At 40.6% G+C, this 27,503-nt stretch overlaps 1 protein-coding gene across 14 annotated transcripts in view; it reads right to left on the reverse strand.

The window, feature by feature from the left end:
• Positions 1–17,741, reverse strand: part of MEF2A (myocyte enhancer factor 2A) — a 93,374-nt gene extending 75,633 nt beyond the window's left edge. For 6 of the 14 annotated variants that reach the window (XM_064456146.1, XM_064456142.1, XM_064456145.1 and 3 more), the window contains exon 1: positions 17,608–17,740. The gene's annotated coding sequence lies outside the window, so the exon portion shown is untranslated. The other 8 variants (XM_064456141.1, XM_064456138.1, XM_064456131.1 and 5 more) reach the window with 6 other exon arrangements.
• Between the last annotated feature and the right edge of the window lie 9,762 nt (positions 17,742–27,503).

The raw sequence follows: 27,503 nt of genomic DNA on the forward strand, positions 1-27,503 counted from the left end.
TAAGCTTCAGCACTGAAGTTGGAAGCAAGGAGAACACACAGACCTCTAGTAAATATTTAGGCAGCTAGCCCACATAAAAATCTCAGACTGTTGCTACTCTAGTGAAACCATACCCAGAGTGGCTAATTTAAAGTTACCTCATATACCTACCTAAGCTTCAACTGCATGTTCGCTGCATACTATAAGCACATCCCAACACCTCTTAAGTAGAAACTTCGAAATGCTGATACATCACTGGTCCGCCCTTTCCACTGGATGGGGGGACATTTGGAAAACAGACAGAACTATCAACAGGTAACTGAGTTACTCACAAGATAGATATGCTGTGGGTATATCAAGAGAACAAAGAGAGGCAGAGGTACAGGTACACTGTAATAAATGGTTGGATTTTGAGTAGACATTACTTTAAACTAGCTCATCATTCAAAGTTATTCCTTAATTAGTCTGTAGAGAACACCAGCATTTATCAAATAATACACTGACAGAAAGATACAGAATACCACATCTTTACAGAAGAAAAGTATTACAACACTTGCAATTTTAGTCACTCAAAGGTTAAGCATCAAACGATCTGAAGTGTACAGTATGGTCCTGATATATTGACCAGGTTTCATTTTGACACTAGAAGTTCTGCACTACAGGACCACATTGGAGGCACCAAATCATCTCTAATGTAGAAGAGTTTTTTAATGACCCAGGAGAAACACTTATGTTAGCTATATGCAAAATATGTATTCATATTGTGTCACAAAAGCACATGACTGAGATAGGATGCTGTTTTACCAGGTACTCTATTGACTAAGTGCTAATACACAGCAGTGCTCTGCCTCATAGCTTTAACATCAAATCTGGGCCATCTTTGCACTTACAGGTTTCTATGCAGCTGCTGGTAAGGATTCCCCGCCTCCCCTTCCCATGGGAGCACAGCAGCTGTCACTGCAAAGAAAAAAAAACCACACCGCCTCAAGAACCATGCTTCACCTCTGCATAATTGTCAAAAATGTGAGCCTAGCTGAATTATGTTGCCTTTGTTGACTTCTGCTAAATTTTGCCTTTGACTTATTACTGCTCAAATATTTAAGCCGTCACTTCCTTATCTGCATCAGACTTGAACCCATTTTTTCATTACATCTTATTTAAATTTTTTTCCATCTTGATGACTTAAGAGTTACGTACCATTCTGACCTGCTATTAGCAGACCACAGCATTGAAGAGTGACACACAAACAATACCAACACACTAGAAGTATACAACAGTTAACACATTAGGAGCAGTCTTGAACTAGATTTTTCGCAAAGAAAACCCAAGTAATTAAAAACAAGAGATACATTTATAAAAAAAACACAGAAAAGTAAAAAAGTAATAACCAGTAAACTTCAATATGAAGACAAAACTAGGAAATGGGATCAACAAATACAACTTGTCTACAAGAAACATGTTTTTCATCCTTCAAATTAACAAGTTTCTGACTGCACCATTAAAAATGTAGCTACCAAATTTCTCCAATATAGTAAAAACTAAAAAAAAAATTAGCAAAAGCAAATAATATTAGGGTGCTACAGAGAAAATTTACAGTCTCATGGAGGATGTGAAATATGTTTTCACTAAGAACAAGAAATGTTCCATATTATACAAAGCATTTTTAAAAATGCTGACATTAGTGGAGGACTTGGAATTAAGTTGTCTGCAACTGTTTGATGCGTTACACGTTACTTTTATTTCAGAAGCAAACAAAAACCCAACAACAAGAATCAAAACCTACCTAACATGATTATCAATAAAAGCATAGCTTGCATAAATGTAAAACTATGCAGACACTTTGTTTTTAATGGAAGGGATGATACTAAGGTAAGTAAAACCAAGATACTTACTGAGAGTAGAATTGACAAGACATCATCTTCCTCAGGAGAAAAACACTAGCACTTTAACAGATAAATAGAACAGAAAACTCATAATCTACCCACTGGGAAATGAAATTAAATGAATGAAAACTCAAAAAAATAACGGAGAAAGACAAAAGGGATGGAGAGGCGGAGCGCAGCAGAAATAATTCTGTTTACTTGCAGTTCTCTTGGAAAAAAACCATACAAAAATAGAACAAAAACACACACAACACCCAGCTGAAATGCGACATAATCACTCTTCCAGATCCTCACACCAAAACAACATATGCAATGTGGCTAAAGCAAAGTGATGTAAATGACTGAAGCTCAGTCACAGGGCATGCCCTGCCTCCTTTTCAAAATACTGTTCTGCCCTGTCACACTGACAAAGAACAGGACAAGAGATTGTTAAGTTGCACCTAGGCAAACCAACTTCAAAGGCAAGGCAAGGCACCAATCTTAAATTTCCTTAACGGCAAAAGACTCAAAACAAGGCAACGTTTGCCAATAGAAGTAACATTTGCAGCTAAAGCAACAGATCAGCAGACAAGCTTTGAGGCACAGACGTCTTCCACATCGCAATTTAAAGCTAGAATTTAACCAACAGGTATCAACTGGAAAACTGGAAACACACAAATGCAGCACTCTCACTAGAAAATTATTTTTCATTTTTTATATTCCGTATTTGTAAGTAGCAAGAGCTGATGGAAGTTACATTTGGCAGAATGAAGTCCTTCGTTAAGGCTAAGGCTTCTCAGAGTCAGGCATCCATTTGGTGAGGTCAAATCACAACACAGTAGAAACTACCACCATCATCATCCAACCATTATCAGCACCACAAGATCTGTATGCTGGGCAGTTCAGAAGGCTGTCATACCTATAGGTCAAAACGAAAATTTTTTACCTCCCTAGTTTTCTTGATTTGTTGAAGGCCATCGAAGCCAAAACTTTCTTCTTAGAACAGAGGCATCAATCTAGACCACAGACAAGATTTGGAACTAAAAGTTTTACTACATGCCAGAAACTTCATTGTAGTTTAATCATCTAAGTGAAATATGTAAACAAAATAAGTTTGGGGTTGGTTCTTTTTTTAAGGATGCCTGATTTAAATTTGGCACATAATAATTGCAAAGAATTTCAAGCCTACTTTTGAAGGCATTTCATGCAGCAAGGCTTGCTAAATCAAAGAATCTTAATGTGTTCTCACAAGATATAAAAAGTGACCAAACCACATTTAATAAAGAAACAAATGGAAAAAGAATAAAAGCTGGTGGGTGCTGGCTGTCATTTGTTTTACTGGAACATGTCGAAGAGTTTCAGTACTCTTCTGCTAAAGATATGAAGAAAAGCTGAAACAGGAATTCACAGCTACAAACCACGAGACCATGTGAGAAGACAAACCCACCTCAAAATGCAGGTGCTTTGCCCTCCACCTCGTGCTAGTGACTAGTCATAACTGAACATACTAACTCAGTTTCTCAAAGACTTACTAGATGACAAATATGAGTCTTAAGACAGGTTCTCCATTAAGAAACAGGTTTGCCCCATTTAGGTACTACAATTAAAGAGCATTTTGTGACACCATGGATTTTCAAGCGGTAGGGATAAATGCTTTCTCTGCGTGGGTATCCTAACGTGCCACTGACTTACACAGCCACATTAAACTAGTTTAAAGGTAGCCTGCATACATCTGTCTACACACATTTATCACAATACAGCTTTACCTTTGATCTAAGGGGGGATCTGAAGAATTCTAGCTAAGCCGAGTAAAAGACTATTTTTCTGAATATAGTCTCTAACCTGGAAAACAGGTCTAATTAGTAACTTTTTTCCCCATCATATGTTGTTTAGTATGGTACCTCAGCAAGTCTTTCACAAATGTGAGCATTAAGATAAGCCAAGGAAGTTACTGTATAGGAAATACAGGTAAGGCCTATAAGCTTGTAACATGTCTAAGCATACTGTGCAGACCTATCGGAGGCACAGATCTAAGGGCTGGGAGAAGAACGTTCTGGTTTTAGGAGATTTCTTGCGTTAATAGCCTGACACTAGCAAACCAGCACTTCAACTCAGAAACACCTTTTCAAGAAAGTTTATTAAAACAATATGGGCATTATCTTCCCTCATTATCCAAATGGCTTTGAGCATCTCTAGATCCAGCGCCTCTTCCCATGGGCCGAGTACGAACCCTGAGGCAGCGAGAGGGCTGAAACCTCCTGTAACCCGTGCAGCAGACAAAGCAGCAGACACAGGCTGGTCACCTGCTGACTGGGTTGCGGGGGCAAAGCGCATGTGCCCTTCTCTGCCACCGAAGTACAGCCAGAGCTCCCTTCACAGGAGCCCTGGAATTCCAGAAGAACACCTCAACCTAGTGGTACATTCTGGAAATTAAAAGTGGCAATAAAAGTGCAGATCTAGATCTACATTCACTGGTTTGAACAGTGAGGCTTCAATATTTATTGTAGCTCTCAAACAGAAATGTACAGTTTCACAATGAATGACTGCGGATGTGTTCTCAAAACAATGATAATCCAATTAGGAATCACTCATCTAGACAGATACATTACTTTAATTATGCTCAAATTGTCTCCTATTGCTAAAATAAAAGTTAAATAATTTAATTTACTGTGGGAATACAGCAGAGGAGAAAGAGACAAAGACTTGGATTAAAAAGCTTATGCAAATGCCAAAAAGAAAAAAATACAGTCCCCTACACACTCAGGAACCATTAGAACCCTTTAGCATTTTTTGCCAAACATGGTTTTATGTATGTTTTTTAAATAGCATTTCAGAAAATTTTGCTAAGGCAACTTGTGTATTGAGTATAACACAGCCAACATGCTGTATTATTAAGAAGACAATAGTGAGATCTGTGTAATGTGTATTAAAGAAAACACATTCACTACCATGGGAACCCCGTTAGAATTTACCACTGTTTCAAGTAGTCTACAGGAAGCTTTTCTGTGCTAGACTTCCTCTCCTAATAATCTCTCTACTAATATTTCTAAGCATAAACATTAATAGTATAACAGGGAACAAGCGCACAAGCAATGTCTCTGCTTACAGCATTTTCATCTAAATAGGTTTAACAGACACAAGGAAACATGGTAGAGAGAATACCAGAATAAGATCTCCATCACTTAAGCCATCACTACAGCCAAGGATTTATCTGGAACTTTGAAACTAGTTCACTGAAAACTCATTGTAAACACAGTTAATGAATGTGGGAGAAACAAGGGGAAAAAAAAGAAAACACACATACAACAGAAAAACCCCAAGCATTACAAGAAACATACCAAATTGAGCTGAAAGCTGGCATCATCTGAACTGGTCTAGAAGTTTCACGAGAATAATTTTGTCACAAAGTGAACGATACTAAAATGATGCCTATACCAGGCTTTGAGATGCACAGCTCTAACAGGAAGAGAAGCAAGTCCCACCACCCAATCTTTAGTTATATTGCAACTCTGTATACGTAAGAGCACCAGCAATACTAGCAAAATAAAACTAGAGTTATTTTAAACATTAAACTACACATAAAGTCTTGCTTAGTTACCGTCATTTACAGGGAAAGCTCAAGACGTCTCACAGCACATGTAAGACATTAACATATAGTTAAAGCTACTTTTCTTACTTCCTGTGTGGAGATACTATATAAAACCCACCTGGAAGTAGAACTCAGACATTAATCAGGAGAATTTCTTTTTTAACTACATCTTACAGAGTCCAAGTTAGCCTTTCAATGACAATCTGCAAGCTCAAACACTATATAATAAAAGCATTTCTTATAAGGGTTTTTTGTAGGGTTTGAGAAATCAAAAAGCTGGACCTAAAAACATCAATGTATAAGTTTTTTTTAGACTCCAGACTGAATGCAGTTATCAACCCAAAACCAGAACAAACTTTCCCTAAAAAGCATTTTACATGTTGAAATAATAGAACTACATTTTCTGCTTAGGTAAGAGCAGCCAGTACTTGTATACCCAGCATCAGCTACTGAGGATCTGAGCGTTTCACCAAATGGCTAGTATATCACACTAAACACTCCAATCCATTTTTAATCCACGAAAAGCATGGCAAGTTGGTGCACAGCTGTGGTTTTTCTAAATTTCAGAAAGGTACTTTTCTACAGAAATCAAAAATACATCCTCCAGAAAATATGGAATAAATCACATCAGAGGCAGCATCCTGAATGTACTGCATACTAAGTTCCTTCTCCTGTATAGTAACAAGAAACAAAAAGTATTTAATCCCTTCAATATTGTAGCAAGTACAGTAACAAATGCAGCACAAGCTCTTCCAAAAATATACTTTTTAAATGCAGAGCTTATCCTTCAGAATTAACACACCTACGCCAATCTTCAATACATGCAGTTGTTTCCTTGCCCAAATTTGTATTGGTGTCTAGGGAGATGGAAATGGAAAAGGAATCCAAGACAATTATAGAAAGTAGTCAAACCCAGATACACAGTCCCAACTAAGCAGGTACCTTAATGGTAGGATACTTCAAAGCTTAAAAGTCTGAGACCAGAAATACTTGTAAGTTTGAAACAAGGAGGAGTTTGAGGTAAGATGAGATGAGGTCACTTTCCCTCAAGCATAAAAGTTGATAAAATCAAGCCAGACACACTCAAGCTACAAATATAAAAACAACCTAAGCAAAGGAACACCTATGGAACTGAATTTTGTCTCTTCGTTCTACTTTACTTGTATCTTGGTTTTAAAAAAAAAAAGCAAAGAAAAAGCTGCTTTCTAGTTACTTTAATCAGCTGTTGTCAAACTCATGAAGGAATACATCTGTAAATCCTTACACAGGTGGACTGAGGCATTCATGTTCAAGATCCAGTTACATCTTCGAGAAGTTCTCACCTACTCCTTCCTTCCTCCCCTGTGGCCCAAGCACTGACACACCTCTGTGGGTGCACTACACAGAACCCAATGACTCTCAGGCTGGCTGTCCCTTTACTGTTCCAATATTGCTAACAGATCAGACTATTTTAAGATAAGCTAATTATACTAGTGAAGTATCTTATAAGCCATTAAGATTAAACAAAAGAGACCATGAAGAACTAAAAGCAGTGAGGCACAGATAAAACAGAAGCAAGAACAGTGATCTCAGCTATTCAAGATAAGAAGCCTGGAGGATTCCTTGTCAGATTGCAACTCCAAATTTTAGTCTGTACTTACTTTCTCCTACTTCTAACAGTTAGAACAAGCACAAAAGAAACTTCACATGAAGGGCTGTTGCTCTTTACACCTTCGGAAAATTAGTCATTCAAGCCTTTAGAAGAACAACACACCAAAATCTTTGTGGCTTGCTCATAGGCATTATCTACATGCATGCAAGACAGCCAGCTACAGAAACAAACATAGATGCCTTAAAAGAAATAGATGTGAAGAAAGAACCTCAGATAAGTGAGTTTACTGCACAGAAAGTTTTCAAGAAGTTTATCAGACCATCTTCTCATTAACATTTCATTAAAGGAATGCATGATGGAAAAGCAGGTTGAAGCCTCTTTTGAGAACTAGTCAGTCAATGTCTTCAGGAATATCATGGTAGGTTTTATCACTGAACAATTCAGCCTTAAATATACCATGTTTTAAAAAATAACATCCAGAAAATCATCAGTAAAACACAGATATTAGCCTCACATGGTGGGGGGGTGGGGCCAGGCATATTCCCTCCACTCTTCTGTTCCCTTTCCGAGGGTGGGAAGAGGGGTGCAGGGGACATTAGACACAACATGTTAAAACAGAAAAATCTAAATGGTTTCTAAGCAAACAGGTCTTCCAACTTTTTAAATGGAAGTAAGCTCCTGCTCCCCCACCTCCAGAATATATGCATAAGAGAAGCAAGCTGCTGTCCGACATTATACACAATTATGGTCCAAAGTCTGGCAAGGGAAAAGCAGAGGACAAGCAGTTGCAATCTCAACACGTTGAGCTTCTGTTCTAGATCACAAGAGTCCAATCCTGACTACAAATGCTGCACAGTCAATCCCCTGCACAAAATCCCCAAACCATTACAAAATTTTGCAAACAGCGTCCTGACCAGACTCTCTGGGTAGGAAGAAAACGCACGTGTACTACACAACTATCTTCCCATATGCTTACAAACAGGCATTATCGAAATAAAGATCTATTTAAGATTTAACTTCGTTCTGCTGAATGAATGAATCACAGCCTAATATGACATTTAGATCAAATCAAATACATTAAAAGCAAAGCAAATTAAGAAGCTGAATGCAGTTTTAAATCATCTTACCTTTAAGAGTTTATTTTCATAAAATTAAATAAAAACACTTAAGAAAATAACACTGTTTACTGATATGAGATTAGGGTATTATCAACAATGGCACTAAAATCTTGAAGACAGAACTGCCTATTACCCACAGCTTTATAATAAAATGAGGTTTACATGATCACAGTCTATTCCCTCTCATTAACAGCTTCTGATTTAATTGGCCAGTTTCAACCAAGAGGAGCAGTAAAAGTATCTATTATTTTTAAGACTTTAAAGTGCTGTAGAATTTTTGACCTGTCAGTTGCACACAGCCCCTGGGCAAAACACCTCACCTGCAGCGACCAGAGAGGCAGCAGGTTCTGTTGGATCACTCAGGCAGTCAGCAGGCACCTGCACCCAGACTAGCCGCTGCTACCGGGCCTTTGAAGATATTTAAAGACCTTAAGAGAAATACCCTGTATAGAGGGGGAGCTCTGAAAGATCAGGGAATAATGGAAGACTCAAAAAATAAGGGAAATGGAAGGTCTCTAAGTTCTATTACTTGCAAAACTACTACTTTACTATTACTGTTAGGACTATTTTTAAATTTACTTCCACCATCTCTCCAAGCCATATTTTAATATCATAAATAAAACAGGCTACAGTACATACAATAAAAATTTTCATACACACATTGTCTTTGTTCTTCCCTCTTCCCCATACCACGCTACATTTGCTCCTCAGCCACTGAGCCATAAAGCAGGAATCCTTTTATCTCATGCAATCACACCGTTTATGCTTGCCTAGAGCTAATATTAACAGGGCAGTCTACAGATCCTTTAATGACTTCCATCTCCTCTTAGACAAAAATTAGAAGGTGAAAAGAAAAAAAAAAAAGGGGGGGGGGGGGCAGCAAAACCTAACAGCACCCATTAGTGACATCAAGTTGGTTGCAGCCTCAGCTTCTTCTGAAGTATCTCTTCAGTCCTGTAGCAAGACCTGATGGTTACAAGCTCAGCCAGGACCCCAACTGCTGCATAAGCATGTTTGGATCACCAGAGGGTGCTGCAGGGGCTCATAACATGACTACACAATAGATTTGGGCTTGGATCACAGCCTTCTAACATGGGGCAAGTACGTTTCTCAGCTTTTAAAAAGAGGTTTTTACCTGGGTCTCTTAGTCGTTTTGATCCCCTCTCCAATCACCTCTTCTGAAGTGAACTACTTATTTTCTGATAGAATCTGGTGCAAGTTTTATAGAAGCACCTTGTGCTAACACACTATTCATTGCAAACACGTGTGTACTGGACTAGTTCTAGAGCACCCTCAAGAGAACTATAAAAACAATTTGCATGTCACCACTAGGCTTAACTTGACAGTACAGGAGTCCATCTCCCCAGTAAAACATATGGGGAATCTACAAACAGAAAAAAGGCTGCAACCCAGTGAACTAGAGAAGTCTCATATATAGGGCATGCTAAAAGTATCTGCAGGAAGGTTTACTGAAAAGCAGCTAGCACGATAATTGTGGCTACCAGGTTACATTTCATCCTAGCATGAATCCAAGCCTCCTAGGTAGATAAGCCTGTAAAAAAGAAAATTCAACCAGAAGGCACTAGGAACATCCTTCAGAATGCCAAGACAGTAATAGCAGCTGGAATTTTCAACTCTCCATAACCCTATTTCAACTCCTGAACAAATCATTAGTCTTTTGAAGTACCTTCCTCCTATTTTGCAGGAAGCATCTAAACAACTCCAGTATTCGGGGACATTAATCACATTTTAAAATCTAGAACTTTGAATTACTGGAACACCACATTTTACGAGTTCCTTGAAGCTACTGAATTAACAGTGATAAATAGAAACATTGATCAACAGCTTTTTTTTAAAGAAGAAAAATAATTTGACAATTATCTTTTGAAATTTGGGGGGAGGGTAGAAACAAGAATTATCTCATATTAAACCCACAACAAAGTCTGGGGGACTTTGAATTTCTCTGTGTCTTTCACTGAGAACAAGTGTTCTGTATTTCTAGCTGATTTTGTAATACAGATTTGCTAAAATAAAATATTTTTTAAATTTCGGTTAATTCAGTCGATAAGTTTCCCATTGCTTTTTTGACAGCTATTCAGGTTAGCAATTTTTGTATTTGTCACAAAGAAAACAAGCAGCTACTTAAAACTGAAAATTATCATTTGATATTCCACAATGTTATGACATGCTGTACATACTCTTTGTGAATTTTTGGAGTATTTGTGTTAATAACTAGAACTTCTACAAATATACCCATATTCCACCTCTCCAATATCCAGGGAATACCTGCCTCCACTTACTGATCACATCTCTCTTCACCCATGCTGAATTTTGTCTCATTCCCCTCCCCTGACTGGGTTCTAATTTAGTGCTTCCTAATGGAAACCATTAATACTTTCAGTGCTGGCACTTTTTTCCAGGGTCGAGCCCAACATCTCTGAAAGCAAAGATCTTAATATATGTTTCAGTAACAAAAAGTTAAGATACCACCATTTGGAATGCTATTGAACAAAGATAAGAACAACAAGAGGACAAAACAAAAAGCACAACACACAAACCACAAAAAAAAAGCGCGCTCCAAAAGAAACACAGGAGGATATTAAGGAAGTCTCTCAGAGGAAATCCTTCTCCTGCACTCAAAAGCTTCAAATCCCAAAAGCCAGCTAGCCAAGTTAATACGTGCATTATCAAACTCAGACTAACAAACATAATTTGACAGCATATAGGTTCAAAAATTTTAGCAGAAAGCACTTTTCCTTTCTGTACACATCAAGTGAAACGGCATGTCTTTTACTTTTCCCTCTTTTACCCTGAAACCAATGGGTTTCTGAGCCCATTTTTGTGGGTTTTTAAGTCTTTTACATTTAAGACACCTGAATTGCAATTAAAACCTCATATTATTACACAATAATTTTAACAGCTTCAAGACAAAACAAAAATTTTTAGTTACTGAAAAATTTTAGTTTATTACCCTCACTGCATTACACTGTAATACAAGCACAGTGGCAACAGAACATCCCATTTTCTCAAATATTCTCAGAGGACAGCTCACACTGGAAAAAGCAACATTTTTAAATTGCTATACGCACCAACTTATTAGCAGTCATTCGTGTCAGCTTACAGTTTTTAAAACAGGATGCATGCAGTCATATCAGGAAGAGGGCAGTTGCTGTGAAAGAATGATACCAAAAACAAGATGTCCTTAATGTTGATAACCCCGCACAATGTTTCTGCACTATACTATACAAGTTTTCTACAACAGTAAGATATTCAATTAAATAAAATTCAAAATATCTGGAGAAAGATGCCCACTTAAAACCACTATCACCTTTTTTCATATCTGATGGAAAAAGGTATTTTACCTTCTTCCTCAGCCTCCCCGACTCAAGTATTGCAGATTTTGTGAGAGATACAGGGTTCAAGTCATCTTATCCTGACACCTTTCAGTGGTTTCTTTAATGGACACTGCCAAGGCAAGTCTGTTCTGCCTTTTGATCCCTCATCTTTCTATGTGTGTGTGCATGTCAGTCTCTCAAGGCTCAAATATTTGCTTACTCTCCTCTCTTACAACTGTAATTCTTGCACATCCCATCTTTTTACACTTACAATACATGCCTATGCATCATAAGGGATACCAAAATCATCTCCTCTGAATTCTCCCAACTCTGTACACCAACATCTTCAAGAAAGAAATGTTTTAACAGCATAGCCACAGCACAGCTCAGTTATAGATGTGCTTAGATAATTATATAGCTAAAAGTTCAATAATTTATCCCCCTTGACCTTCCAAACGTTCTAAGCGATCACAAAAAATTACAAGATCAGGCCTGTGTACATTGGTACAGCACTCAATACTGATACCCACCACAGCTTGCAAATATTACTGCAAGTATCAAGACGATATATCCGCTTTACATATTCTCACAGGTCTATGGTTAGCTTTCAAACAATAAAAATAACATTAGTCCAATCCATGCAATCCTAAATTACAGTGTTGGAAGCAATCTGGTTTTCAAATGAAGATGAGTTTCAAAAACACTTGAAGGTATTTAAAGCAAATGGAAAAAAAAATCCTCCTTCCCCCCCGATTATCATCATAAAAGTATCCTGAGCACAAACCCATCCATTCTACACCCCACCCTTTTAGGTGATCTCTGACCACCAGGGTGAAGGCAAACACATTTTTTTCCCAGTTATTTAGCTCTTCATTTGGGGAAAAAAAGGGGGGGAGGAGGGGAAAAAGATGCTTTGTCATCAATGCCTGGTACACAGACACTCAACTCAAAGCAAGCACCTTTCCACAACTATCCTTGGCTGATAATTCCTAACACTTTTTATCCCTATACTTAAAATAGGCATGCAACAATACTTAGTAACTACTAGGGAAATCCAGCTGAGCACAAAGCAATACAGAACATACTTTTAAGTCTCCAGGTCAGCCCATAAGGACTTCAGCAGAATTCAAAAGCTCTTCAGGGACAGAGACAAATATAACTGGGAGACCTACCTAATTAAGCATCACTAACATTTTGAATATAAAGTAGTTAATTTCCTGAAAAATAATTCAATTAATCACACTCTTAGGAAGAATGTACTTTCTTCTCATCATATGGGCACGCTTATACTGTTACAACACATGGGGAACAAAAAGCATAGTGCTTTCTGTAGAAAAGGTTCTATATTCGCCTGCATCAAAATTTTGAAAAAAGACTGACCACAAAATTTAGCTGTCTTTACCCGGCAGTTGTTCCTGCCTAATTCTTCACTGCAGCCTCGGATTAAGAAGCAGAGGAGAAAGGAAGATTACCATATATACCATTTAAAATATTCCAAGTCAGCAACTGTTTTGGCAGGGCAGGGAATTCAGATCTCAGGAACAGAGTTGTCTTGCAAGATATTAATTCCTCTTTAGTGTCAAATGGAAATGAGAGTATACAGTACAAGGGTTTACATTCCTGAAGAAAAACATATTTGAGTTAAGGATAAAGAAATCTAGAAAAATTCTCACAGAAATAGTAAACGTAAGCCTAAATAATACAGTTGATAAACAAAAATAAGTTGCCTCTTTCATATGGAAGGAAAAAAAAACAATCCCTTCAACTCCATAAGCAATAACTTGAAAGAGCAAGTGTTAGAATAAGAATGCACCATATGACGGGGGTGGTAAGGAGTAGAAATTTAGATCAGATGCTTACTTTAAAATAAGCAAACTACACTACTGTGGGCTACAAACTTAACCCTCCATGACATTATTTCTTAGCTGGTATTCTGCCACAGAACACATGCTGGGGGAGGGGAGGGTAACTGTCATAGTACACAGCTGAAGTCTGGTTTTAACTCTTAGTACTACCACTTTGATCATTTATTAGATACTGTGTCAATGACCTCAAATGTATTTTGATTAGCTGCCCAAAAAAGTTCCTGAAGTGTTTTTAGTGGAAGATCAACAAAATTAACTTGGGGGGAAGGGGGGGGGGGAATCAAAAGAATGTCTTGCTGTAATCTTGCAGATTTCATAAGACACCAAAACCACCTTGTAAACATTTGGGGGGAAAGCCAGCTATATTTAGGTATTCCAGGATCTAACTGCACCTTCAGAGACTTTATTCATTTCACATGCTAGGAGAAAGCATTAAACTAAACCCACATTCTGTATCACTTCAGTGACACTTTGGCTAGTCCATTCAAATAATTATTGCATTAGCCTTTCAACACTAGCAGTAAAGCATACAAGAAAAAAGAGGAATGGTGCATTTATTTTCCCTGCTTACTTTACCAGAGCTGAAGGAATCAAATCTGAACATGAGACAACTGGCACCAAAATTCACCCATATTAATCACAGAGGTTTTGACTTTTGTTCCATTTGTTCAACTGAAGAACACATTATTACACGTGTGAAATAATATCTTTAAGTTTTCATGTTTCTTGTATTTGAAAGTCACTTTGTCCATGAAGTTATGCAGCATATATGTTGTCACATGATGTTCACAATAATTCAAAGTGAGTTTTGTTTCAATGAGAAGGAAAGGAAATGTATTTCCCAGTGTTTTGCACACATGATCAGACTGCTGTTGTGACTTAATAGGCCCAAAACCCAACTTTTACACAGAGTATTTAATCCTGTGGCCTTTAAGAATAAAAATTAAGAATTTGGTGAGGTGAATAAAATCTGCTATGTTAATTTTTAGAAAATACACTTTTTAAAAATTGACCCAAAACACAGACATCTCTCATGCAAGGCGTAACAAGCTACAGTTATTACAAATACAAGATATTTCTTATTTAGGCAAAAAACTTGGTTCCCAAACTGATACAGATTTCCACATTACACAGCACTACAATACACTACTTTTACTACTGTTAGAGAATTAATCAGCTATGTTTTGTTAGCATGGCATTGCTCACAGAGACTTGCATGGTGCTTCTGGTCCCTTCGAGGCTGCACTTGGGCCCAGAATACACAGAATGACATCAACAAGTTATCTGAGAAAGTTGGCTAACATTCTAAAATAAACCCCGTAAAAGCTCTGCTGCCCAGATTGACCAGTTTAACATAAACTGCACGCGATTCAGCTCCAATAAGGTTCCTAAGAAAGACAGGTCTTCTGCTGTGAGAAGACATTTTATTCTCCAGAATTACTTCAAGTTTTAATTCAGGCAAGTCCTTCTCATCTTACTAGTCCAACATGACTCAATTCTGTAGATCAATTTGCCTAGCTTCATGAAATTCAATGTTCACTTATTTCTTCATCCCTTGTTTCGCACACAAAGAAACTAATGTTATGGGAAATTACAGGAATCTAAATCCAGATATCCAGACATATGCAAAGCATTCTGTGGGCTCACTCATTTAGAGAGGTGAGGTGTAACCACATCGGTTTAAATACACACTTTAAAAAATGAAGCAAAACGAGCACACATACAAGCTAAAGGCTAATATTTATCTGCCATAGCTCACAATCTGTAAACACCTCACAAATAAATCATTAGAAATGCCAGAATGCTAAAACTGGTTTAGAGGAGTTGCACAGGTAGACACAACCATCTACACTAAAATTGTTCTGATGTTGATCCCGTTCCTCTCATTGAAGGATTCTTCTCATTTACCGGTGATACTCCTCTCCTACTACCAGTATGCTACGTCAACTACAGATTTAGAAGAGAAAAATAACTAACCAGGGCACTGGGTTATTTTCCTTCTGCAATTCCAAACTCAATGCCCTCAGTCGAACAAAGCTCATCTCCAACTGGCCAGCACTATTATAATCCCTTAACACCAAGACAAATTGTTCCATTCTCTCATTTTGGTTTTGCTAAACAAGTACAGAATTTTAAACTATCATTTTGTAATTATGCTCCTTAATGACCAAAAGTGTTAGAATTACATGCTTTGTTAAAATTAATCTGAATTATGTAATTGAAAGACATGTCATTTTGCACATATTCTAGCACCTAGATGAATAGTTTAAAAGAGGAACCTCACACTTCTCCCCCAAATGCAAAGAGAAGAGGAAAAAAACCTAAAGATTACATTCTTACATGTAAGAGGTAGAGATAAACATTTTAAATAATTTTAAAAACAGAACAGATTATAGGAATGTTGCTCTGACATCTTTCATGTAGGTTGTTTAAACACTAGCTGGCAATAACAAGAAAACTGTACTTTGTTAGATATTTTTGTTATCTAGCTCCTAAAAACAAAACAGAAAAGACTTGTATGAGAAGCAATTATCTGTAGACAGTTAACATAATTAAGTTTAAGAGCTAATAGCCTTCCCTATGCTACATAAAAATTTACCAGACTGTGAAAAAGGTTTAAAATAAGTACTGTCTATACTACCAATTCCATACCAAACCACATTTTTTTCCTTATTACTACCTACAAATTATGACATTTGTTGGTCCTTTGTACTTCCCAGAACCCCTTTCTCTCACCGTTCACAATAAATTTAGTCTTTTGTGACTACAGGACACAACGGCTTCACACTTCGCACTAAGAAGCCCTCTTCTTAAATTGTTCTTCTTTCCCCCTCTGTGAAACTCCAGTTTCTCAACTCTGAAATTAATCACCTGTCAAGCAAGTCACTACGGCTTAGCTTTTCTAAGCAATTCCATTCTCTTCGCCATCTAGCATCCCAAAAGCAGGTAAAAATTTACTGGGGGACACAGCTCCACAAACTCCAGGGGCTTTCTGTCAGAGCAGTCTCTCTGCCCATCCTCCCGACGGGTGCACAGACCGCCGAACACACAACCCTACTGCCCTACCACGCAGCTGCACCTTCAATCTTTTCCTCCTCTGGACAAAACATCCTTTAGTTTACCCATTAGCGAACAGTTTCTCCTGCCATTCGCAACGCACCTCGGCGCTGTGCGCAACCCCTTTAGCAACGGCCACCCCCTCCCCGACCCCCGACCCCTCTCCCCACGGCCGCGCTCTAAGGAGGGTTGGGTGTGTTGATTTGTCTGTTTGTTTGTTTTTAAACGCGGTGTCGCTTACCCAACGTGGCCGCCTAGAAACAGGACAAAAGGTACTTCTCCCCGCCGCTCCCGGCACACACGCACCCCCAGCCCCCGGACTTGGCCACCCGGGCGAAAGCGACCTTACCTCGGTGCTCCCCGAGCGCCAGGGCCTCGCACCCCACCCTCTCTCCCCGGTGCACCGGCACTCAGGCAGACTCCGCTGGCCTGCTCCGAGAACGTCCATCCTCCCTCCTCCAGCGAGCGGTGCGGGAAGTTCTGGAGAGGCCCCGGACGCGGGGAACTCGCCCACCCGCGGGAACTCGCCCACCCGCAGGACCCCGCGCCCCTCCCCCGCCAGCCCCCCGCACCGACTGCCCCGCCAGCAGCCCCCGCTCCGCTGCGCTCCGCCGGGCCGACACCGTGAGAAGGGGATGGCGGCGGGACCCCCCCCTCCCCCCGTCCGCCCCCCCCCCCCCGGGGGCTGCCCCCGCCCGCCACCGCTGCCCCTGCCTCCCGCCCCGCTCCTCGCCTCCCCCCCGCCGCTCCTCGCCCCCGACCCCCCACGCTCAAGGAGGGCTCCCCGATCCTCCCGCTCACCCCAAAACGCGGGCACCCGTCCCCCCCGCCCCGCTCACTCACCCGCCCGCCCGCGCCCCCTCGCTCCCTGCCGCCGCTCCTGCCTCCTCCCCGCTGAGGCTCCTCAGGAGACACTGACACCGGCGCACGGATACTCGCTAGCGCTATTTTTGGGAAACAAGGCCCAACCGGGGCCGGAACTACTTCCTCTGTCACACACACTCTGCTCTGGCGATTCTCCCGTCTTCCGAGAGTATCCTTCCGCCCTTTTCTCCTGGCAGCTCGGAGGCGGCTGAGGGCGCTCACCCGAGCCAGGCGGGAGCGGTTCGAGGCGGACAGCGCGGGGAAACGCGAGGCGAGGCTACGGCCGGCGGCGGGGCTGGCAGCGCCCCGGGTTGAACACCCAGCATCGCCGGATTATTTTGCTTTACCATGGGGAGCGGCCGGGTCTACATTCTTCACCGCCGACCCAATCCTGCGGCGCCGCGAGCCGATAGGGCAGCGCGCCGGAGTGAACGGAGTGAAGGGGCGGCAGCGCCAATCACAGCGCCCGTGAGGAACGGAGGCGCCGGCCAACCAGGGAGCAGTTGGTGGGCGGGGCGTAACGAAACGTGGAGGCCTTGAGTGACAGGAGGGTACTCAATCAGAGAGACGGCGAGGGAAGTGATGACCAGTCACAGCCCAGAGTGGGCGGGCCTCCTTCGAAGGAATTCCCTCGGTCACGCCCCTCTTCCCCAGCCTCGGCGCCGACGCATGCGCACAAAGCCCACCCTTTCCCCCCGCGCTGCCCCTCCCCGGTGACGGTGACGCACGTAGCGAGACCTACCCCACCGGGAAGCGGCGCATGCGCCACGGCGCCTGTCCCGGTAGGGCGGGGCCGCGCGCGCCCCGGCCCGGCGGCGACGTGCTGAGGGGTTGCCGGGGGCAACGGCTGCGGCGGGGCGGGGCGCTACTGGCGCCGCGGCCTGTCGGTCCCGCCCGGCCTGCCCGCACACCTCGTCCCCGCAGCCCCCCGCCCTCCGCGGGAGGAGGAACCGGGGGGGGGGTGTGGAAAGTCCCGCTCCTGCCGCCCACCAGAGCTGCACACACCCGGTTCTCACCTTTCCAGCAAAGCAAAGCTTGGCTCTTGGGGTCCAGAACCATGTCCCTGAATTACTTAAAACTAGTCACAATAAGTGGCAGCTCATCCTCCTGCATGCCCTGATCACTGGAGGATGCAGCAGACCAACGCCTGTCCCCACCCCCACACAGCCCAGCTACCTCTGTCACCCTCACACAAACCACCACCACCTCCCCAATATAAATATTTCATTTTTCTTCTGACTGGCTTTCTGTCAAAATCGCTGCTCTACGCGAACATGAGCTCCGTCTTCGCTTTCAGGCAAGGGTGACAATCCACCTTGGTTCCTCCTCCATCCATCTCCACCTCACATTATCTCTGTCAGAGTTCCCATTAATTTCACTTTAAGTAGAAAAGACTACTTGGGAATACATAATAAAAGGCATAAAATTGGCGTCTTTCTCCTTCACAGAAGGCAGCAGCTGAAGAATGACCCAAAAATAAAACTTTGATGATAAAAAGATACTTGCCAAAAATCATCTGCGCTCTACAGCTTCTCCAGATTTATCCTGCAAGATACCCGCAGCCTCAGAGTGAAATGATGGGAGCCATTTCAAAGCACTAAATCACCGACGGAGAGGCAACATCTCTGCTTCAGGACACGAGAGTCAAAGGTGCTTTCTCTGGAAAACAGAAATCAGAGGATGTTCTTTATATTTGGAAGACATATCATTAACCGAGTACAAAAAAAGTAGCTCCACAAATGGTTAGAAAACAGAATGCAAGAAACGATGGCAGAAACGCCCAACTCGCAGGGTGATAACCACACCATTGGAAGCAAAAATGTGGATCTTCCAAGACCATTCCCAAAAAATGAATGTAAATTTCTGTTGTCTGTTTCCAAACATGTACCTCAAATGGAAGTAGTAATTCACAACTCACAGAAATGTTGAAGTTCAGGATTTATAGTGCACAGTTTACTTGGGTTTTAAATATATGGCCAGTAAATAATGTTGAACAACTTCTGAAACATCCACCTGGCATTCAAAACAGAAGTGCAAGAGTATGGCACTTCTTACTGTGGATCTAGCAAAAAACTAATAAGATGCGTGAAAGACAAAGAGATAACAAAATATAAATAATTGCCATCTACTATCGTATTTCCAAGCTGATTGTTACTGACCTATAATAATCAGGACAAGATTTAAATACATAACAGTTTTCTTACAATTCTCAACATGAACAGTCCAAATGTCATTGATTTTTATATGAATATGGTTTATTCTCTTCTTCCTAACTATACCTGTCATCTGTAATATCTGTAAGGTCTGTTACTAGAATCTAATGATTAGTACCATGCAATCCTCTCATGACAGCAATACGCTGAAAGATGTTAAATAAAATCCTGAATCCTTTATTTAAGTTGCAAGAGTCAGTTGGAGTCTGAGGAAGACACCGAAGTACGGCCTGAGTGAGGACTTCTGGATATACTCATTAATTATTTTCAGAATGTAATCATATTATCCTAAGCTGGCAAAAATAGAGCAGGAAGCCAAAGAGAGAAATAATTTGTTCTGATCTGTCCTTTTCAGTGGCACTATAAGAACAAGCATAGCATGTGTTGCTCAAGGGATTTTTATATACACCATGCAAACAATTGTTAAGGGGTATAGCGCAGCGTCTTTCCCACTGAAATGCATTCATCCCTCAATTGAAACACTGCCCTATGTAACAATTGAAAAAAGGAAGTGCAAAATATGGCATCCAATTGAAATTACAGATGTTGTTTTCCATACACGGTGATGTGCTGCTACATCTGCTTCTGCAGAGCCCTCTTGGGACTGCTAGTGAAAAAGAATGGGTGGCGGGGAGGTCACAGATGTTCTTACATGTCACAATAGCATAAATGAAAAATATCACCCCTTTAGGGTCACATGAATAAAATCATAGAAGAATTTACGTATCAAAATGACTAAAATCACTACATGAATTGATGGCCACGCTCTGCCTTAGGTTTAATTTCCAGGACAACTGCCAAGGCCAAATGCACCTGGATAATCCAAAGGATGCAAAGCTGTAGGTGATTAAGAAAAATCCATACTACGGAGAAAAAAATTACAATCCTTATAAGACTGTAGAAGCAGCAACGCAACAAAGCCCCTGAGAACATCACACTTGAGTGTCAATATGACAAGAGAAAAATTATCACAAGCATCTGCTAGGATCGCTCTTGAGATACACGAGAACAACCGCTGAACGCATTTCTGCCCATCTTATGTACAGCCCAGAGACTAAAAAGAACCACTTGAAATCTATTCCCTTGGCCAACTAACAGGCAGTGTAATTTCCATGACATCCAAGGAGAAATAAACCCAGAGAAATAGCAAATATAAAGAAAAATATTGGGGGAAAAAGACACCAATATTCTTAATTTTAACTAAATAGCCTCACAGTTGAATAGAGTCCAGCAGTTGTTATGGCAATAAAGCTTTCCCTTGGACCTCTGTTCCAGTGCATTTCCACCCACCCATTCAAGGTATTTTTGGAGGCGCTACCACCAAAATCATATCGCCACTAACTTTTAACTTACATCTTAGGACCTTCTTACAAAACACTCCAGAGAGGCACTGCAGCTGTCCCTCATGCCTTCTTTCAAATATTCCTTATATTCCAGAAATCAGCTTTTCATCTTGTGGCCTGGAGAAAAATCCATAATCTCATGCTTCTGAAGGTGAACTCTGTATAAAAATGAAGTGCAGGACTTCTAATGTTATAGATAAGAGGAGTAGGGGATGTTATGTAGCTTTTGCATATTCGCCAAACAATTAAGTTATCCTTCATAGGGAAGGAGGGTCTAAGAACAAGCCTTTAAGAACAAGGTTTCTTAAAATCGCAGGCCAGATTAATTCCTAACATTGTTTCACTTACAATGGTGGAAATACTCTATGAATGAAGATTTTGTAAAGGACTACTTCTTGCAACAAAACCAAATTGTACTCGCAGCATTTCAGGATGGGAACCTGCATTAGAAACAAAGGATGGGAGCAGGGGGACTCCCACCTAGGGAGCAGGAAATCGGAGAGGAGCAGATAATGGTTCCTTTCCATTAACTCTTTGGGTAACCCTGTTAACCCCGTAACGACCGCTTCAGTACAGACACAGACTTTTGCTCTCAGAAAGCCGGCTTGGAACAAACTCCCCTGACCTCCCTGTCTGGTCGGGAGTGTAGCAGTTACACTACTCTTTTGCTCTAGTGTTCCACTAAAGACAGATGTAATCACATAAAGATTGCCTAATTTTAGTTAAGTCCAAATTGCAGGACAATGCGTGAATTAAATTCACTCAACCCGTTTCATAGAACTGCCCTCTGTAAACCACTAATATTTCCACATCGTTATATGGTACATTCAGTAATCTGATTGCCTTGGGAATATTTGTTTTTCCAGAACTTGTGGCCAAGGTACATAAGATTAGATCAGACACAGCTTGTCTAAGAATGCTGTAATGTGGGTGTACAGTATATCTGCTAGTTTTGAGTTACAGGTAAAAGTTCTCTTTCAAACTTTTCCAGCCAGGGGTTCGAGCTCAGTTATCTGAAGTTGTCTGTTGCAACATTTGGCACTTTTCGTTTTGCTTTGCTGTTGGCCTTCTAATACTGGAGGATCAACACGGGAGGCATTTGCATGGCATACCTTCCTGACCGCACGCCTGATCCATACCTCAGCAAAACTTGTGATATTTTATAGGTCCTCACAATGACAGAACACAAGTTGCTCTGGGATTCACGCTCTTCTGCTGGGATTTTCTCACCATTCTGCATGTTAACATGAACCAACAGCTGGGTTTAAGAGATCCGATATAAATAGTAACATCACGCTGCAAGCAAGCTTCTTGGAAAGTAAAGAAAATACGTTATTTAATGCACTCTGACATTTGCCTTTCCTCCCCTTATTCCTAAGCTGCATTTCTGTAAACACCAGTAACACCAAATGCAAAGAAGTTGACTTCTTCACACAGACATAACAAGTGCTGCCTTGAGCCCAGGAGATTATAACCAGAACAGCTTACCTCTCCCCTCAGCCAGACAGCTGGCAAATTCTGCACAGTAGGAGAAGGAGGCAGAGTGTGGATGGAAATTCCTGCTTCCAACAGCATTCAAGATTACAACCTTTGCTATTTTATTTTCATGGTTGCTCTATGTTGCTTCAGAAACTTCCTGCTTTTGCCATATCTTTCCATTCATTAAAATTGCAGCTTGCAATTAAACATTCTGACATAACATAGCTGAGATTTTTTGGCAGCAGCCTTAACCAGAGGTTTTCAGAGTTTCCTGCAGACAGCTTTAAATTTTCATATCCTCGTGAATGCTTGCCACCTTCTTTTAATAACTTGAAAAAATAAGCCTCTCTTAGGAACTTCATTGTTTCTGTATTTCCCCAGCACTCATTTACTGCTTTTAGAAATGTGTCATGCACATGTATATTTATAGAGAGAGCAAAGTGTACATATGCACAGTATAGTTTGACATCTTATAGGGAACACACAGATTGCTTAGCGGATCTAAAGAAAAATAGTTATGTTCAATATTTTCGTTATTAAAATGCACTTTTCTCTTCTGATGGCATCGTATTATTTCACTCCTCTAAAAAAACCAATCATATTTACCACATTATTCAAAAACTGCAGGCCTTCATCTGTGAATAATTTTGTAGCTTTATACCTATTATGACTGTCATATATTGCAACACTAAAGTATTTTTATTATTTTTGTACAGCAAAGTATTTCTTAGAATAGATCTTGCCCTTTTTCCAAAGGAGCTAGAAATCACTTAAAAGGATTTTAAAGTTATTTGCCTTTTTAAGGTGTAGAATATATTTTATCATTTGCAGACCAGTTCAAACACTGCTCACCATTATCTCTAACATAGATTTGAAATTGATTTAAAAGGGGGTCTTTTGAATGTTCAAACTGACCTTAAACTCTTTTGTCTTCCAACATTACCTGGCAAATAAATTCTTAAGGAATATTATCAACTTAAGAACGACACTTTAGTCTGGAAAATTTTCCAAGAGATTAAAGAGAAAATGTCTTCTTTTTTCTGTAAGTTTAATTTCTATATTTGACAGCAGTATGTGTGGTCAGTATCCCATGCTGTTAGGAAACAAAGGGGACAGAAATAGATATAGGAGACCATAATACCTGAAAAGTCTTTGAACTACTTTTTAAAGTCGATTTGAAGTTGATGGGGCCTCTTCGAGTGACAAAAGACTTGTGGAACTTTTAACAACCAGCTAAGTTGCTCCTGACTTGTGCAGAGCACCCTCAGCTCCCACCGCAATCAGCTAGCGCTGCTCTTAAAACGTAAGTTTAAGCATTATTTTTCCTGCATTTTATCTGCTTCACTGTAAACTCCACTGGCCAAACTGCACAAACAAAAAGGCACATTTTATGGCCCCGATCTTCTAAGCTTCATATACAGAGCCTTCCATGGTTCTGCATGATCTTTTATAACATACGAGGCATAGCAAAGAAACTTTTAAAGCAATTGACTTACGAAATAAAGTTCACTTCTTAGACTTGGGCAGTTTACAAGGTACATTTTGGGTCTTATAATGGTGCCCAGACTCCTCAGGACAAATGCGGCATTGGTGTATTTCCCATTGATGTCTTTGAGGGTACACGTAGGATGACTGGTCTGTGTCCCACAGGGGAAATCACAGACATCGGCTTCCCTGCTCCCTCTGGCCCTTTCAGGTAAAGGCAAAAATGCCATTGATCCTCTGTTAGAGGTTTGCTTTAAGTTTGGGAAACGAACCTTAAAAATGTAACCAGAGTGTTCATGTGGATCAACTGGTGCACATTTCCGAGTTCTGTATCTGAGCAGGCATTTGTTAAGTGGTTTATGGTTTTCTTGGCTGTGATTTAGGATTATTGCATACTTTCTCAACCCTTTACTAAAAATATGCTCAGTTCTAACCATGAAATGCGGCAGCACATTTGCTGCAATCTCTGAAGATGGTTTCTTTTCTGTCAAACAGTTTAGAAGACAAACTGGCACTGAGACAGCTCACCTGTTTTCTGCAGTTACTTGATGATAAACTACTTCACAGACCCTGCTGTTGCATCTAGGACAAGTGTTTTGAGACAAAGCTCTGATACATGTGTAAACAGGTCACCTCGCCCTAAAATGCCATTTCATTTCCAAGCCAAGCCAGCTGGCTTTGGACAGAAAGTTCTTTTCTACTTGCGTGGGCAAACTTTATCGCCTTCCCATCCTTTTTCTCTTGCTGTCACATTACTGCAGAGGTGGCGGTGGCTGATAGCAGAGTGAGAAGCAGTGTTCAAAATTCGTCCATGTTAGTCAAGATAATAATGCCTGGTCCTGCAGCCATGTATTGAATCAGTCCATGTGATCTCACATAACCTTATCAAATGTCTTTCCTTTCATTATATGGAAGTAGAGAAAGATTAACTGAGATCGCGTTCAAGTTATTGAATGAAAAGGAAAAGCATCAAAAGTTTTGGGGTGTGAGCCTGTGTTTCATTGGCCTCAGTCATTGTTTGAAAGGGTCCAGACTCATCCTAGGTTTGGAACTTTTTTATCTTTAATTTCAGTTTAGCAAATCCTGTTGTGTTCCTCGTTGGAGAGAAGCAAATTTCTTCTTAGCTCTCCCACAGGGTGGAGTAAGAAAACTAGTGTTATCTGGGAGGAAAGCTGTAAGTATGGGATTGTTGGTTTTCTTTCAGAGCTCTATAAAGTCAATGGAAAGTCTCTTACTTATTCAAAGATTAGACCTGCAAAACTGCACCCCCTAAGCAAAGAGTAAAATACGCAATAGGTATAGTTTAACTGGTGTAGAAGTGGTTTAAATCTGTTTTATTACATTTTAGCCAAGCTGAACTGTTCTAAACTGGGTTAAAACCATTACTGCAACGGAAGCCAGGCTCTCAGTTTACCATGCCTTAGCTATACCTTCCCCCTGGGTAGAAGAGGACAAGCAAGGCTACCTCAAATCACCTAGCATTTCATGCAGTTACGCATATGGAAAAAGCTGACACAAAGACTTGTTATCCCCACACTAATTTGTCCATGTGTCCATATCCATAGTTACACTTGTTTATACAACACCAGTTTAAAATGATACTTGCAGGGTCTGAATACATGAATGAGTGATCTCATTCATGTACTGACATGCTTGACAACTCACCATGCATCAACTGAGCCGCGGTAATTGACCATGTGTGTTTGCTCGTAGCCTGTGGCGATCTCAGATGGAAGAAACCAGTTCAGACTTTTCTTTTTCTTGGCCCTGAGGTTAAGCTGACACATTGAACCTCACATTTGCTGCAGGCTAAAGAAAGGCACGCTGCAGTTACCGTGCCTCAACTGATGTGCGGTAACTCGTTAAGTTGCTGGAACCGGACAGCGTGCCCAAGCTGTTGGTTAAAATGGGATAATTGAGGGCATAAATCAGGTGTTAGTTCAGTTCAGTGCAAGTCAATTAGGAATGGATTTAAGGTAAATTGACACAAATCACTCTTAGTCCAGAATAAAAGTGCCTACCCTGCACTAGCTTAACTAAATCCAATACAGCTTAATCTAACATAAATGGAAAGACTTTCAGCTAGTCATAAAAAGCCAAAAATCTTATGTGAATAGCCTAGGGCATGTGAATTCACTTCAAGCAACAAATACAATTGGACACATAAACAAAGAAAGTGAGCCAAATTCACAGCTATCTCTGCAGACGATGCAGAGAGAGGGGCAGAGGTAGCTGTGAAAGCAGCAATACCTTCTCTGGCTCTCCTAGCAGATTTGGTACACACTATCACTTTCAGCTGTAAACTGCTGAAGGTGAGAACGGGTATTCTGCGTTATCTCAGAAATGTGCATGATTTAATAACAAGTATGAAACAATGCTAACATGATCCTTGTAAAAGCCGATTGTGAACAAACATGAAACAGCTGAGTTTGTTTTCATTCCTTCAGTTTGATGAAAAGTATTAAGGATCAGAAGATGATATAGATACTGAAAAGCAAATCCAGGTTTCATAAATTTTAATAAGCGAAGTGTTATTAGTAATTCAATCTAGCAGAAAAATCCCTAATGAATAAAGAGCAAACAAAACTTGATTTTCTCAAATGGCTTCACCTTTCATCTCTAGAAACTTACTGAAATTAGGGAAGCATAGCTGGGATTAGTCATATAGGGGCAATTTTTTAAATCCTTTACCAATGGGAGGTTGACTTGAATGAAGGAATTTGGCCCCCTAGTTCCCATTTCCTGGCTGAGTTATCTCTTCTAAGAAATTCTTTTATGGAGAATGTCCGTGGGAAACTAGCCTGAATTCTTTGTGTTGTGTGAGATTTTAGAAGACTGTTATGGATCGGCATCCCACTAGGGAGGATACAAGATGCCTATGCACAACAAAATGATAGCCTTGCCCCTACAACATACTACGTAGTCCTAGCAGCAGGCTGTGCTTCAAATTTATTCCTATGTGGCTGCTGAGAACCACTAAGGAGTCATCCTGCAGCCTGTGGGAAGAAATGCAGCCCTTTCTCATAGTGGGTACTTGGCTCATCCATCCAAGGTAAAAATATGTTGTTCTCCGCAGTATGGGACTTGTGCTGTAAGTGCCCTTTGCTGTGGCATGACTTTTGTTCCCTGTTTTTTTTCCACCTCACTCAGAACAGCCCTGTACACACACCGCACAGTTGCAGCAGACCACACATTTTGAACACAGGAAAAAATAAGTGTATTATTATCAGGATAATTGACTGTTGGAAATAAAGTTGCCTCCAGCACTTTGTCCAGATTAAAATCTCAATCAGCACCATTATCTGAGAAGTATCTGCAGTGACACGTGCACGCTACGCATCTCAGTCAGCAATCTGGCCTGTAGCATTTGCAGAAGCTTTAGCAATTTCTTTAATGACCCTTACAAGTCCTCTGTGTGGGACAGAAACTTCTAACACAGCAGATTGAAGTACTCCATGTAAACTGAGCAATTTCTGTTAACACATGTCGGCTAAACCAGAGCCGCCAATCAGCCGAGCTGCTGCTCTGTGACAACAAACATCTGAGGTACTGGAGCTTGAAGTTAATCGAAGTTATGTATTTTATCATGCTGAACTAAGCCATCAGCCATTGCTCTCACAGACATGGTTTTCATCTTCCCCCTCAACCAGAGCATACATGCTTTTTCAGAAGAAAATAAATGTTACGCACTTAGCCTTAATATTAACCTTACCAATTCAGCTA

The sequence above is a fragment of the Phalacrocorax carbo genome, chromosome 7 (assembly GCF_963921805.1).
Source record: "Phalacrocorax carbo chromosome 7, bPhaCar2.1, whole genome shotgun sequence".
NCBI classification, from domain to species: domain Eukaryota; kingdom Metazoa; phylum Chordata; class Aves; order Suliformes; family Phalacrocoracidae; genus Phalacrocorax; species Phalacrocorax carbo.